Source organism: Rhinopithecus bieti, unplaced genomic scaffold (assembly GCF_001698545.2).
Source record: "Rhinopithecus bieti isolate Rb0 unplaced genomic scaffold, ASM169854v2 scaffold_47444, whole genome shotgun sequence".
Classification (NCBI taxonomy): Eukaryota; Metazoa; Chordata; class Mammalia; order Primates; family Cercopithecidae; genus Rhinopithecus; species Rhinopithecus bieti.
The window spans coordinates 260,192-276,111 of NW_016819781.1; the positions used below are offsets into that span (position 1 = coordinate 260,192).

Consider the following 15,920-nt stretch of genomic DNA (forward strand, 5'->3'; position numbering starts at 1 on the left):
TTCTTCTTCTTTTTTTTTATAAAACCCCATGGTTCACTTTTGGAAAAAAAATTTTATTGAGGTATAATTTGCATATTAAAATGCACCCATTTTATGTGCACATTTGATGACTTTTGACATATTTATATGCCTTAATTTTTCACACAATATAATTGTGAAATAATCAATATTTATGGAATGTTTCTATCATCCTAAAAAGTTCCTTGCACCCTTATTTAATTTTCCATGCACTTCTGGTCCTAAGCATCCACTGATGTGCTCTCTGTCATAATAGATTTTTCTTTTTTATACTTTCATGTCAATGAAGTCGTACATTATGTACTTTTTTGTGTCTGGTTCCTTTCAGAGCAGCATAAGAACATTGAGATTCATTCATGTCATTGCATGTAACATAGGTTGTTTTTATTATTGTTGAGTAGTTTCCAATCTTATGGATAAGCTACAATTTGTTTAGTCATTCCCTATTAATGGTCATTTGGATTATTTCCAGTATCGGGTTAGTATGAATAAAGCCACAATACTATGAATATTTGCATACAAATGTGGACATGTTAGCATTTTCTTGGTAAATACTTAGGAGTGGAAACTGCTGTCTTGCTGGACATGTATGTTTAACTTTATAAGACATTTGGGTCGTGTCAAATAATTCTTCTGCATCTATTGAAAAAATCATATGAATTATCTTGTTAAGTCTGTTAATATGGTGAATACAGTAGTTGAATGTCAAATGTTAAATATTCAACCACTTGGTCTGTGATATATTATCCTTTTTATACATTGCTGGATTTGATTTGTTGAGATTTTACAGATTTTTGCATTTATATCATGAAGGATATTGATGTCTGTTTTTTATTTCTTGTAATGTATTTGGGTTGGGTATCAGGGTAATGTTGGTCTCATAAAATGATTCGAAAGTGTTTCCTTCTCCTCTATATTCTGTGAGAATTTGTGTAGAATAGGTATTATTTCTTCTTTAAATGTTTTATAGAATTTGTCAGTAAAGGTAACTGGGCATGGAGATTTTTTTGTCAGAAGGTTTTAAATTATAAACTTACATTTTTAAAAAGATATTGGGATAGTAAGATTTGCTACTTCTTCCTGAGTCATTTTTGGTCATTTGTTTCTTTTAAGGTATTTGTCTATTTCATCTAAGTTATTACATTTATAGGCAAAAATTTGTTAATAATATTCTCTTATTATCTTTTTAATCACTGTAAGCTTGATAGTAGCATCTCTCTTTCATTTCTAATATTGGAAATTTGTGCTTCCTTTTTTGTTTCTGATATTGGTAATTGTATTTTCTCTTTTTAACTTAATCAGTCTAGTGGTGCATCAATTTTATTGATTTTTTTCTGGGAAGTTAGTTTTTGGTTTAATAGATTTTTTGTTTGACTGTATTCTATTTTATTGATTTCTGCTTTTGTTTTTATTTTCTTCCTTCTACTTACATTGCATTTAATTTGTTTTTTTTTTCCCCTAGGTTAAGGTGAAAGTGTAGACAATTAATTTAGACATTTCTTATTTTATAATATAAGGAGATAATGCTTTAAATTTCCCTGTAATCATGGCCTTATTTGTATGTACAAATTTTTATATGTTGTGTTTTAATTTTCATTCAGTTCAAAATATTTTACAATTTTCCTGGTAATTTATCTTTTGAGCCATGTTTCCATTAGAAATGTGTTATTTAATTTCCAACTATTTGAATTTTTTTCAGATTTTTTTGTTATTGATTTCTAATTTACTTCCGTTGCAATCAGAGAAGGGGCTCTGTAGTATTTAAATCTTCTGATGTCTATTGAGACTTGCCTTATGGTTGAACATGTGATATATTTTGGTGAATGTACCATGTGCACTTGAAAAGAATGTATGTTCTGCTGTTGTTGGGTTGAGTATTCTATAAATATCAACTAAGTCAAATTGATTGATAGTATTATTTAGTCTCCTATGTTCTACCTAATTTTGTGGCTACTTGTTTTAACAATTACTGAGGGAGGAATTTTGACATCTTCAGTTATAACTGCCAATTTATCTTTTCTTTTTTGTCAGTTTTTGCTTCATGCAACTTAAAGTGCTGTTATTGGGTGTATGCACAGTTAGTATTGTTATGTCTTCATTATAATAAGATGTTCCTCTGTATCTCTTTATCCTGAATGTCATCCTTTCTTATGCTCAATATTAACATGATATTGTCTTTCTTATGCTCAATGTTAACATGGCATTTTCTCCATAATTTAAATTTTAACCTACCTGTATCTTTATATTTAAAGTTGCTATTGTCTAGACAATATATAGTTAGGTCTAACATTTTTATCTCATCTGATAATCTGTTTTTTTAGAACAAGAATCTTGTAACAGGATTTTTTTCTTTCTTCCTTCCATCCTTTTTACTACTGGCATTATACATTTTACTTCTACATATGCAATAAATCCCACAATATATTATATTTGCTTTAGTCAATCATTTTAATTAAAATGAAGAAAATCTAATTTTACTCATGTCATTACTATTTCGAGTGTGCTTAATTTTATTGTGTAGATCTAAGTTTTCAGCTGATGTTATTTTCCTTCCCCTGGAAGATGTTCCTTTAAAAATATGTCTTGGGCTGGGCATGGTGGCTCATGCCTGTAATCCTAGCACTTTGGGAGGCTGAGGTGGGCAGATCACCTGAGGTCAGGGGTTCAAGATCAGCCTGGCTCATGTGGCGAAACCCCATCTCTACTAAAAATACAAAAATTAGTCGGGGTGGTGGTGTGTGCCTGTAGTCCTAGCTACTGGGGAGGCTGAGGCAGGAGAATCGCTTGAACCCAGGAGGCAGAGGTTGCAGTGAACTGAGATGGCACCACTGCACTCCAGCCTGGACAACAGAGTGAGACTCTGTCTCAAACAAACAAACAAACAAACAAACAAACAAAAACATGTCTTGTGGAACAATTTAGCTGGTGATGAATTTCCTTATGTTCTGTTTTTTTTCTAAGGAGGTTTTAATTTGGCCACACTTTTGAAAGGTATTTTTACTGGACATAGAATTCTAGGATTATAGCTGATTTTTCTTTCAGCATTTTAAAGATGGATTCCATTGTTTTCTGGCTGCTTTTGTATCTTTGTTCCTGTCTGTGAAATGTGCTTTTTCCTCCTCTGGCTGGTTTAAAGAGGGTTTTGTTGTTGTTGTCATTTCTTCTTTATTGCTAGTTTTCAACAATTTGCTTATCTATGCCTTGATGTGATTTTCTTTAAGTTTTCTCTGTTTGGTGTTTGTTGAGCTTCTTGGATCTGTGTGTTTATAGTTTTCATCAAATTTAGAAGCTATTTGACCATTATTTTCTCAAATATTTTTTCTGCTTATCTCTTGCCCTCCTGCCCCCACCCCATGTGTGCTGTTTTTCACCTTTGTAGTTATAACTGGGTGATGTTACGCTTAGTACTCTTAATTTGTTTTTCTTTTTATTGACAAGGGAAGCTGGTCAATTACGAAAGGACCCAAAGCTGGTCCTTTTATTGACAAAAGAACCTTCCTAGGTTTTGGACCTAGGAAGGGTAATACTAAAATATTTAACAATCATTACAGTATGGGCAAGGAGGAAAAGAATGGTCACTAGCCTAAAATAATAGGCAAGACTGCATGGGGGATCATTGTGAAAAACAGTCATGGACCAGGTTCTAGGAGGAGAGAGGGGTGGGATATACCACCTGTGATCATCCCTCCTCCAACAGCCAGCCAAGAGTTGTCTTCATTTCCATCCTCAGGAGTGGAAGTGGTGGGTGATAGGGCAACAAGTTCTTTTGGTAAAGAGGAGCTGGCTGTCATTCTTGATTGGCTGGTGAGCTGGGATTTTTTTTCTTTGGTATGAGATATTTGAGTATGACTTCTATGGTTGCACAGTTATACTTTTAAAAATCATTATCAGTTAATAAATTCCAATGCGTGCATGCTGCATGGACATCCAGAGTTGCTCAGGGGTGTCACAGCTCAGTCACCCATTAATTACTCCCTACCACCTGCCTATAGTTACTTTTCCTTCTCCTCCCTTCCTCCCCTTCACCTCCATGTCATCCCCACTCCCAAATTTGATGAAAATGTATCCAGTGATTTTTGTGGGATGTGATAGCATATAGAGAAAATCTTATTTTATTTATATAAATTAACTTTTAAAATAACTTAAAAAATTATAAGTAACTCTTGTTGTTTGCAGCTATGTATACTCCTTCCAGTAACAACTTCATTAAAAATTTGTCTTCTATTTTCTTTAGTTTGAAAAAAAAGTTATCTAAATAACTCCAGATTGTTGTAAGAGAAAACATTAAACTTTACAAGAATATATAACTCAAAACTGCAAATTCCTATAATCATCAGAGATAATTATTCTTATAGTTAGCTTATAATCTTTAATTTTTTAATGCTAATCTTTTTTCTATTGGTTTTTATGAATGGTTAGTATAACAAAATTTATTTATAGTTTTCAGGGTGAAAGTCTTCCAAACTTTCCAGAGCTTTCAATGCCTTCTTTAGAAAAGCCTTTTAATTAACATTTTGCTTTTTTTTTTTCAGAAATAAAATGTCATTGTTAACCTTTCAAACTGATAGAAATATATACCTTAGGAAGTGAGAATTTCTCACAATCCAATTCCCCAAAGATAACTGCCTTTTAACCTACACCTTACCCACCAAAGACACACTAAAGAGCTTGACATTCTTCTAACACATCACATGCCTTTGAACCTGGCATTATGCTCATGGCATTCCTCCAGTCTGGAATACTCTGCCCAGTGTTACTCACGTGGTAATTTCCTGCTCATTAAGTTCCATGTCAAATGCTACCTCCCCCTTAAACCCTCCTTCAGTTCTTCTAATCACAATTAGCTGTTTTATTCTTGTGTACATAACTCTCCTCTGTGTACATAACTCTCCTCTGGCGTTCATTGACTTGAAAGGATAGAATTTGAATATGATCCTTCTGTCCCAAAGTCTACACTTTTTAAGTGTGTGTACTCTGCTGCTTCCATGGAGCTTTTCTATTAGGATTTAGAATGGTTATCTGTGATTCTTGATTTGCCATACTCTTCTTTTTAAAAATTGAGAGATAATTTACTTACCATAAAGTTCTCCTTTCAAAAAGTACATAGTTAATTCTAATTATTATAGGTTTTAAATCCCAATTATCTTTATGGAAAGAATTAAACTTATCTTCTTATTTCCAGTTCCTAGGACAGAACTTAATATTCACTAGTAAAGCACTCAATAAATGTTTCCTGAATAAAAGTCTGCGTGTTTTACTATACACTCTTAGCTAGTACTTTGCAAACTTATAGTACATGCAAATCACCTGGGGAGTGTGATAAAAATGCAGATTCTGACTAGAAGATGGGACCTGAGATCTAAATTTCTAATGGAGAGGAACTAAAGTGGCTGACTAGATAGATCCAGGAAAAGGATCTCTCACCAAGAGACCAAACCATTAATAAGACTGGCACACTCCAAGCAGATCTTCAGAAGGAAGGCAGTAAGAGTGGAGAGAGGGAGGAGGCAGATCTTGGGCTGGATGGGCAGGAAGCTTGGAATCCTGCATAGGGCTGCCGAGCAGCAGGACTCATGCATGACCCTTAGCAGCTCCTGGGAAGGGGTGAGTTAAATAGGTGAGGAGTGGCTCACTCTTGCCATAAAATCCTAGAATCCAGAATCCTAGAATCTTAGCTGCAGAAGACCCCACGGCCCTCATGGACATTTGGGCTGACAGGGAGAGCTACTTGGAGAGGTGGCAGGGACAAGACTCTAGCCTGTACAGTGCCCAGTGGAGTGGTGTGGGAATAACTGCAGCAAAGCATAGCCAGGGAGGCCTATCCCCCAAGACTTACCATGCTCCATTAGGTGGTGTTGGCCTTTGTTGACTATCTGCTGGAAGTGCAGCCTTGGATGCCCAACCATGGCACTTCCTGCAGGCTGCTGCCATAGCTCCTTCACCAGCAGACCCTGCCTAACCATTGGAGAGCTTTGACAGACAGGCCCACTGATGTGCATCCACCTGCAGCCTCCCCGCACTGCTTTACTTGCCTGCAGCCCCCGCCTAGTGCATTGCCCATGTACATGTGTGCACTCATAGACCTTACTGCCCTTTTGCCACTGGTGCATGTGCATGAACCCTGCTGCTGCCACCCTGCCCCCCGCTGGTGTGCACACATGGTGTCTGGCAATACACACATTGCCAGACAGCATGTGTGTATTTGCCACCAGCCCAATGAAGTGCTTTTGCCAGCACCTCCTGCATTGGCATACTGTTGCCAGTGGACTGGGAACACCTCTGCGTGAGGAGCCAGAGGACAAAGTCATAGGCCTGGTACCAGACCTCCAGGTTTAGAACATGCAATCCAGGAGTGCTGAGCTGAGACTTGCCCCGCTGATATTATCCAGAAACAAAGCCAGCAACTGAACCCAAAATATAGCACAGTCAAGCTTTCAAGGGCATCAAGGAATATAAAAGCAAAAAACCCTATCCAAAGGACAGCAACTACAAAGGTTAAAGAAACATTAGCCTACACAGATGAGAAAGAACAACTGCAAAAACTCTGGCAACTCAAGAAGCCAAGTGTCTCCGCTCCAAACAATCACACTAGCTCCCCAGCAATGGTTCTTAACCAGGCTGGGCTGACAGCTGAAATAACAGATATATCAATAGAATTCAGGGCCTGGATAGCAATGAAGATCATCAAGATTCAGAAGAAAGTCAAAACCCAATCCAAGGACTCTAATGAATCCAATAAAACAATACAAGAGGTGAAAGGTAAAATAGACATTTTAAGAAAGACCCAATCTGATCTGACAGAGCTGAAAAACTCACTACAAGAATTTCATAATACAATCAGAAGTATTAATAGCAGAATAGACCAAGTCGAGAAAAGAATCTCAGAGCTTGAATACCAGTTCTTTGAATCAACTCAGATAAAAATAAAGAAAAAAGAATAAAAAAGAATGAGCAAAACCTCTGAGAAATGTGAGATTATATAAAGAGACCAAATCTATGACTCAATGGCATACCTGGAAGAGAGGGAGAGAGAGAGCAAGCAACTTGGAAAACATGTTTTAGGATATTGTCCACAAAAATATCCACAACTTCACTAGACAGGTCAACATTAAAATTCAGAAAATTCAGAGGACCCTGTGAGATACTATATAAGACGTCCATCCCCAAGACATATAGTCATCAGATTCTCCAAAGTCAACGTGAAAGAAAAAATATAGAAGCAGCTAGAAATGAGGGAAGGTCACCTACAAAGAGAACTCCATCAGGCAACCACCAGACCTTGCAACAGAAACCCTACAAGCCAGAAGAGACTGGGGGCCTATATTTATCATTCTTAAAGAAAAGAAATTCCAACTGAGAATTTCATATTCAGCCAAACTCAGTTTCATAAGTGAAGGAGAAATAAAATCCTTTTCAGACAAGCAAATACTAAGGGCATTTGTTACCACCAGGCCTACCTTACAAGAGGTCCTTAAGGGAGTGCTAAACCTGCAAACAAAAGATTTACTAACCACCACAAAAACCCATATAAGTACATAGACCATTGACACTCTAAAGCAACTACATAATCAAGTCTGCAGAACAACTGGCTAACAACATGATGACAAGATCAAATCTACAGATATCAATATTAACCTTGAACATAAGTGGGCTAAACACCCCACTTAAAAGGCACACACACAGAATGGAAAGTTGGATAAAGAAGGAGGACCCAACTGTATGCTGTCTTCAAGAGACCCATCTCACATGCCATGACACCCACACACTCAACGTAAGGGGATGGAGAAAAATCTACCAAGCAAATGGAAAACAAAAAAGAGCAGAGGTTGCTATTCTAATTTCAGACAAAACAGACTTTAAACCAGTAATGATCAAGAAAGACAATGAAGGGCATTACATAATAATAAAGAGTCCAATTCAACAAGAAGACATAACTATCCTAAATATGTATGCATTCAACACTGGAGCACCCAGATACATAAAACAAGTTGTAGAGACCTATGAAGAGATGTGGATAACCACATAATAATAATAATAATAATAATAATAATAATAATGGAGGAAAACTTCAACTCCCCAGTGGCAGTATTAGACAGATCATCAGGGCAGAAAACTAACAAAGATATTTAGGACCCTAACTCAACATTTGACTAAATGGACCTAACAGACATCTACAGAACACTCCACCCAATGACAATAAAATATACATTCTTCTCATCTGCATATGGCTTATACTCTAAAATCGACCACATGTTAGTTTGGCCATAAAACAAATCTCAACAAATTACAAAACACCAAAATCATACCAACTACACTCTCAGACCCTAGCACAATAAAAACAGAAAATACTAAGCAGATCTCTCAAAACCATAGAATTACATGGAAATTAAACAACATACTCCTGAATGACTTTTGGGTAAACAATGAAGTTAAGGCAGAAATCAAGAAGTTATTTCAAATGAATTAAAACAAAGATACAACATATCAGAATCCCTGGGACACAGCTAAAGCGGTGTTAAGAGAAAAGTTTATAGTGCTAAATACCCACATCAAAAAGTTAGAAAGATTCAAATTAATAACTTAACATCACACCTAGAGGAACTAGAAAAACAAAAGCAAACCAACCCCAAAGCTAACAGAACAAAAGAAATAATCACAATTAGAGCTGAACTAAAAAAAATTGAGACACAAAAAACCGTAAGACATGGAATCAACCGAAATGCCCATCAATGGTGAACTGAATAAAGAAAATGTTGTACATATACACCATGGAATATGATGCAGCCATAAAAAAGAGTGAGATCATGTCCTTTGCAGCAACATGGATGGAGCTAGAGGCCATTATCCTAAGTGAAGTAACACACATGTTCCCATTATAAATGGGAGCTAAGCACTGAGTACACGTAGAAACAAGGAAGGGAACAATAGACACTGGGGCCTACTTGAGAATGGAAGGTGGGAGGAGGGTGAGGAATGAAAAACTACCTGTTAGATACTGTGATTATTAGCTGGGTGATGCAATAATCTCTACACCAAATCCCTGCAACACACAATTTGCCAGTGTAACAAACCTGCACATGAACCCCCTGAACCTAAAATTAAAGAGAGAAAACTAAGTAAACAACTTTCTCACAATCATTTATGTGATGCCCATACTGCTGAACTAAGGACCAAACTTTGAATGGCAAGGCTCAAAACCACCTACTCTCTTGAATAAAGGTAGTTACCTTGAGCTCTCACAAGGGGGTGCAATGGGCAAACAATTCTATTGCTATTCATAATGCATTGAGTAAATTCATGGGACATGCTTTTTTCCCCCGCAGCTGCTTTTTTAATTATTATTTGTTCCATGGAGGAGGCACAGTAGATGGCTCAGTGTGCTAAAAATAGATTTTCCTTTAAGCCATATTTTCTAAGAATTCACCAAGATTATGCTCACAGAAAAGAAACATTTGATATCTCTGTGATTAGAAGTGTCAAACAAAAATATTACTAAAATTATTAGATATGAAAGATCTGAAATATGTGAAAATAATAATAGTAATAATAAAAGCATAATGATAAGAGCAGTCATTTATTCATGCCTATTAAATGTGTGGTAGAGGACTAGCTGTTTTACTTAGGTGGTTTCATTTAATCTTCACAACAACTTTGTAAGATAGGTAATCTTGCCTTCATTTTACAGGTAAGAAAACTGATGCTTAGAGAAGTTAAATAAAATGCTCAAGTTCTGGAGGTAATAGTGTAAGGGAAGAATTTAAATGTGCTCCATCTTTTCCCAAGTCTATACTCTTTTGTGTTGCTTCCAGGGAATTTTCTGTTGGGATATAGAGAAGTGATACAGAATTATTGATTTGCCATACCATTTAAAAAAATTGAGATATGATTCACAAACAATAGTGTGCAATTTTGATGTTTTCAGAATAACTACGAGGCTGTGCAACCACCACCACTATCTAATTGCAGAATATTTCATCATCCCTCTTTTTGAGCTGGGACATCCATCTTCTGCTCTTAGATGTTTGAGTTCCTGGTTCTCAGGCCTTCAGAATTAGGACAATTACACAACTGGCTTTCTCAGTTCTCCAGCTTGCAGACAGCATATTATGGGATTTCTCAGACTCCATAATTACACGAGCCAGTTCACATAATAAATTGCTCTATCTATCTATCTGTTTATCTATCTATATCAATCAATCATCTGTCTCCTATTAGCTCTGTTTCTCTAGATAATCCTAATACAATCCCCAAAAGAAATCCCATACTCATTAGCAGCAACTCTCCATTCTCCCTCCTGCAGCCTTTAACAATTACTGATCTACTTTCTATTTCTAAAGATTTTCCCATTCCAGGCATTTCATATAAATGCAGTAATACAATACGTGGCCTTTTTGTGTTTGACTTCTTTCACTGAGTTCAGTGTTTTCAAAGTTTATCCATATTGTAGTATATATCAGCGCTGCACCCCTTTTTGTGTCTGAATAATATTCCGTTGTATAGATATACCACATTTCGTTTGTTTCTCTATCAATTGATGGACATTTGGGTTGTTTCCATTTTTTAGCTATTATAATGCTGCTATGAATGTTCACATACAAGTTATTGTAAGCATATGTTTTTAGTTCAGAATATATTTAATAGTGGAATTGCTGGGTCCTATGTTTAGCTTTTTGAGGAACTGCTAGACTGTTTTCCACAGAGGCTGCACCATTCTACATTCCCACCAATGTCTGAGGATTCCAATTACTCTGTATCTTTGCCAACATTTGTTATTGATTAATCATACTCTTTTTGTTTGTTTGAGACAGAGTCTTGCTCCGTCACTCAGGCTGGCATTCAGTGGCATGATCATAGCTCACTGCAGCCTCAAACTCCTGGGCTCAAGTGATCCTCCTGCCTCAGCTTTCCGAGTACCTGGGACTACAGGCATGTGCCACTATGCCCAGTTAATTTTTTTATTTGTGTAGAGATTGGGTCTTGCTGTGTTGTCCAGGGTAGCCTCAAACTCTTGGGCTCAAGCAATCCTCCTGCCTTAGCCTTCCAAAGGGCTGGGATTACAGATGTGAGCCACTGTGCCCAGCCTGTCATACCCCGTTGATAATTAAAGAGAAAATCACCAAATTCTTAAAAACATTTCAAAATAAGATGCCCTTTAATTTTTTTTTTTTTGTTTGTTTGTTTGAGATAGAGTTTTACTCTGCAGCCCAGGCTGGAGTGCAGTGGTGCGATCTTGGCTCACTGCAACCTCCATCTTCCGGGTTCAAGCGAGTCTCTGGCCTCAGCCTCCCTAGTAGCTGGGATTACAGGCATGCACCACCATGCCCAGCTAATTTTTTGTATTTTTAGTAGAGATGGGGTTTCGCCATGTTGGCCAGGCTGGTCTTAAACTTCTGACCTCAGGTGATCCGCCCTCCTTGGCCTTCCAAAGTGCTGCAATTACAGGCATGAGCCACCATGCCCGGCCTAATTTTTTAAAAACAGTGAAGGGACTTCTACATGCTTCTCTGTCTTTGACTGTGTGTGGCTCTTTAGATTCTCAACTGTGTATTTGGGATAATAAAATATGATTTGCCTCCCTGGTGGTCCTGCCATGAAGCGAACACAAAACAGCTAAGGCATGGGAAAGCACTTTCACAAATGAAAGAACTGTGAGTGCTATCATTGCATGGGCCCTTTCCAAGACCCTGGCCTGGATCTGCTCTGTAACCTTTCTCTCTTTGCAGAGTGGCATGGGCGTGGCCAAGGGCATGTTGAATCAGAGCTAAGTTGAGTTGGCTTCTAAATGACTTGTTTCTAATAAGATGAGTCCTAGATATCAAGTACATCAGGGCAGTATTTCCATTTATTCAATAACAAACTGTAATGCACCTAGTACCTGTACTAAGTGCTGGGAATACAATATTGAATAAGATAAGTAGAAATTTTAACAGTTTTCTTGGATACCAATGGACAGAGCAGACATAACGTAAGCAAAGAAAGACACAGAAGAATTAAATAACATTACTAATAAGCCTGAGATAATAGACATATATAATACTTTATATTCAACAAATTGAATATATACATTTTGGGCACACATTATATGTTTATTAAAATTGGCCATGTTCTAGGCCACAGAAAAGGCTCCAATTTATTCCAAAGATTCAGTATCATCATGCAGATTATATTCTGTGGTCATAATGCAATAAAATTAAAAATCAATAACAATAAAAGATGGTGGCAGGGAATATTCCAAAAGAGCTAAAATGTTTTCCATTTTCTGGAAACCAACCAACTAACCAACAAGAACCAAATGAAAACTAAAATTTGTAAAAAGTTCCTTAACTCCTTGGGTTAAAGAAATTATCACATGTCACAATGCATGAGGCCCAACCAAAGCAGTATTTACAGGGGAAATTAGAGTTTTCAATACACTGATCAGAAGACAGGAAACTTTGAAGGAAAATAAGCAACACATTCAACGACAATAGCTGGAAGAAGGCAGCAAAAGAAACCTTACCAGAAGAGGATATAGATAATACAGCATAATTAATGCTCTGAATTATACACACACAGGATGCTGAAGGAGCCCACTGCAGGGGCAGTTAACCTGGGAGAGGTGACCTATGAACTGAGTTTGATGAGTTTGATAAATTAGATGAGGATATGGTGGGAAATTTCTGGGAGAAACACAAACCAAATACATGGAGGAGAGGAGCAGCTGGTTGTGCCCAGCTTCAGGGAAGGGTCCCTGTGGATGAGTGGTTGCGGAGAAGGCTGTGGCCATGTCAGAAAGCTTTGTTGTGAAATGGATGGTGAGGAATCAACACATTTTTTAAAAAGAATTAAGAAGATCAGCATAAGAAGTAGTTAAGGTGATGAACTCTAGAATTAGATCATGCTGGGTTCAAATCCCATTCTTCCACATATTAGCTGTATGCCCATGGGCAAGCCATTTAACCTCTGTAAACTTCAGTTTCCTCATCTGCAATTAGATAATAATAATAGCTACTGGATAAATTTATTGGGTATGTAAAGCACTTAGCACAGTCCCTGGTATAAAGTGAGAGTTTGTTTGTTGTTCCAGTGTAATTACTCATAGCACACACCATTTCACTATCAGAGGTGTCTCAGTTTGGCTGATAAATGATATGGCCACATCTGGTTGGCACTGTATGTGACTTTTTTTTGTTTTTTTTAGAAAGGTCATTCTGAATGCATGTTGGAGAATGGAGTTAATAAAGAGACGCTAGACTGGAGACCGAGAGGTCAGTAGGAAGGGCCTGAACCTGGCTAGTGGAAACTAACTGGAGAGTTTCTAAACAGAATATTTTTTTAAAAGACCGGGCACAGTGGCTCACACCTGTAATCCCAGCACTTTGGGAGGCCGAAGTGGGTGGATGACCTGAAGTCATGAGTTTGAGACCAGCCTGGCCAACATGGCAAAACCCTGTCTCTACTAAAAATACAAAAATTAGCCAGGAATGGTGGTGTGTGCCTGTAATCCCAGCTATTTGGGAGGCTGAAGCAGGAGAATTGCCTGAACCTGGGAGGCGGAGGTTGCAGTGAGCTGAGACAGTGCCTTTGCACTCTAGTCTGGGCAATAAGAGGTTTTTTTTGTTTTTGTTTTTTGTTTTTTTAAAGAAGCAGCATTGATACAAGTGGTATCAGCACAATGCTTCTAAATGTATCCCAGTGCTTCTGATTTAGGTGACTGAGGGGATGGTGACAGGGAATTTGCCAAAGTGAAGCCCACAGCACAGATTTGGGATGAAGTCCTGTGGGATGGTGAATTTTGGACATGTTGACTTTGATGTCTGAGGGATTGCAATGTGAGGAGTTCACTAGAGAACTGGAAAACAGAATCTGACGTTCAGGGAGAGGCTGGGTCTGGAGATGGAGACATGGCTCTACCTGTGTGTGCAAGTGAATGCGATCACTCAGGGAGAGAACTGAAAAGTGAGAAGAGATAAGGACTCAAGACCAACCCCTGAGGAAACTTGGGGCCAGGTAAGAGTCCATGAAGGATGTTGGTACCTGGGAGCTTGTGTAAACCAGGAGAAATGAGGGTCACAGAAACCAAGGAGGGAAGTGTCTTAAGAGGCAGCACATTGTCAATGGTGTCAACGCTACCAAGAGGGCATGCTGTTGGACTCGGCCATCTGCATGCCATGGCCTCTTCTAAAAGAAAGCTTGTGTGACTTGGCAGGGCTGGAAGCAGATTGCAGAGTTTAGTTTGAAGGGAAGCCAAGGAGAAATGAAGAGTTGCATAAAGTTTCTCAGAATAGTGTAGGTTCAAGTCAAATCCATAAGTCTGATAATTAAGATAGTCCATTAAAACATTTTGATATGATTCACCTGGCTGACATATAAGCATCCCTAAACTGTTATTTATTGTGCCCTGATATTGTACCTGGCACTTTGCACATATTGTCTTACATGATGCTCACAGCGACCGCCTGAGGAATGTGCTCCCTTGTCAAACACAGAAACTGACAAAGACTCTAAGTGATCTGCTTAATATCATACCACTGCTGAGGGATAGAGCAGCAAGTTGCATTTATCGCTGACTCACTGCTAAGTCCATGTTCATTCCTCTGAACCTCAACTCCAACTTGCAAACGCCCCTCCTTTTTTAAGTATCTAAAAAAAAAGTTCGAAAGCACAAGCTACATGGTGATGATTTAAAAAATAAAAAATGCTGAAACTTCACTTAAGTATCAAAGAAGGCAATCACTTGTTTGTCACAGGACAACTTGGGGACCTCAGAAATACGAAAGACATTTTAAAAAAAGTCATTATGCTTTCTTGTGCTGAGAGTAGACAGTGGAAAAAGACCTGCCATTTCCACCTGAGCCCCACTTTAGGGAAACAAGGAAACTTTGTGTATCTTTCAGTTCCAGAAAAGGGGAGCCTTGTTCCTGAGTTAAAGAGCAAGTTTCATCTTAGCCTTCAAGAATGATGCCTTTTCATGTCTTCATGGGGTGCTGGAAGCCCTGCCAAAACTCATGAGTGGAGCACCAGACCCAAATTACCCTGAGCAGTCTGTACTACTAGTCCCTGCCAAATATGAGGCTCCCTCAGGGGTGTTAGTACACCGTTGTCCTTGGGCCTTCATACCTGTGTTATTCTTCATGTTGCTTGCATGTTATATAGAGCCTTTTAGATGTACAGAACATTTCATAATACGTTTCCAAATGCATACTTAAAAATGTAAACAAGAAGGTAGGACCAATATTTTCAAAAGAAAAAGAGATAAATTTCCGTAGTAGAAGAATCGATAAAAAAATTGAGTTTATACATTTCATGCAATGATATAGAGTTAAAAGAATGGACAAGATCTGTTTGAACCTAATTGAGTAGATTTCTTTTTTTTTTTGAGATGCAGTCTCTCTCTGTTGCCCAGGCTGGAGTGCAGTAGTGCAATCTTGGCTCACTGCAAGCTCCGCCTCCTGGGTTCACGCCATTCTCCTGCCTCAGCCTCCCGAGTAGCTGGTACTACAGGCACCCGCCACCTCACCCGGCTAATTTTTTGTATATTTAGTACAGATGGTGTTTCACCGTGTTAGTCAGGATGGTCTCGATCTCCTGACCTCGTGATCCACCCGCCTCCGCCTCCCAAAGTATTGGGATTACAGGCGTGAGCCACCATGCCCAGCCCTAAAAAATACATTGTTATGTGAAAATGGCACATTGCAAAATAACATGTACACTATGATATTTACCTAAACACAGAAAAAAAACTGTATTTTCTATAGATATAGTCATATGTAAAAGTATGTATTAAGAATCTATGCCAATCTTGCATTTGTGGTTACTTGATGGCTGGGAGGCAGTAGTGGTGCTGGAGGAACTGGGGTTACTGGAGAATTAAGAGAAATTCAGCTCGATCTATGACAGCTTTTTTTTTTTTTTTTTTTTTT

The 15,920-nt window shown here is 38.0% G+C and overlaps 1 pseudogene; it reads right to left on the minus strand.

Moving 5' to 3' along the window:
• The window catches only part of LOC108519946 (nuclease-sensitive element-binding protein 1-like), a 44,471-nt pseudogene extending 29,338 nt beyond the window's left edge, over positions 1–15,133 (minus strand).
• Between the last annotated feature and the right edge of the window lie 787 nt (positions 15,134–15,920).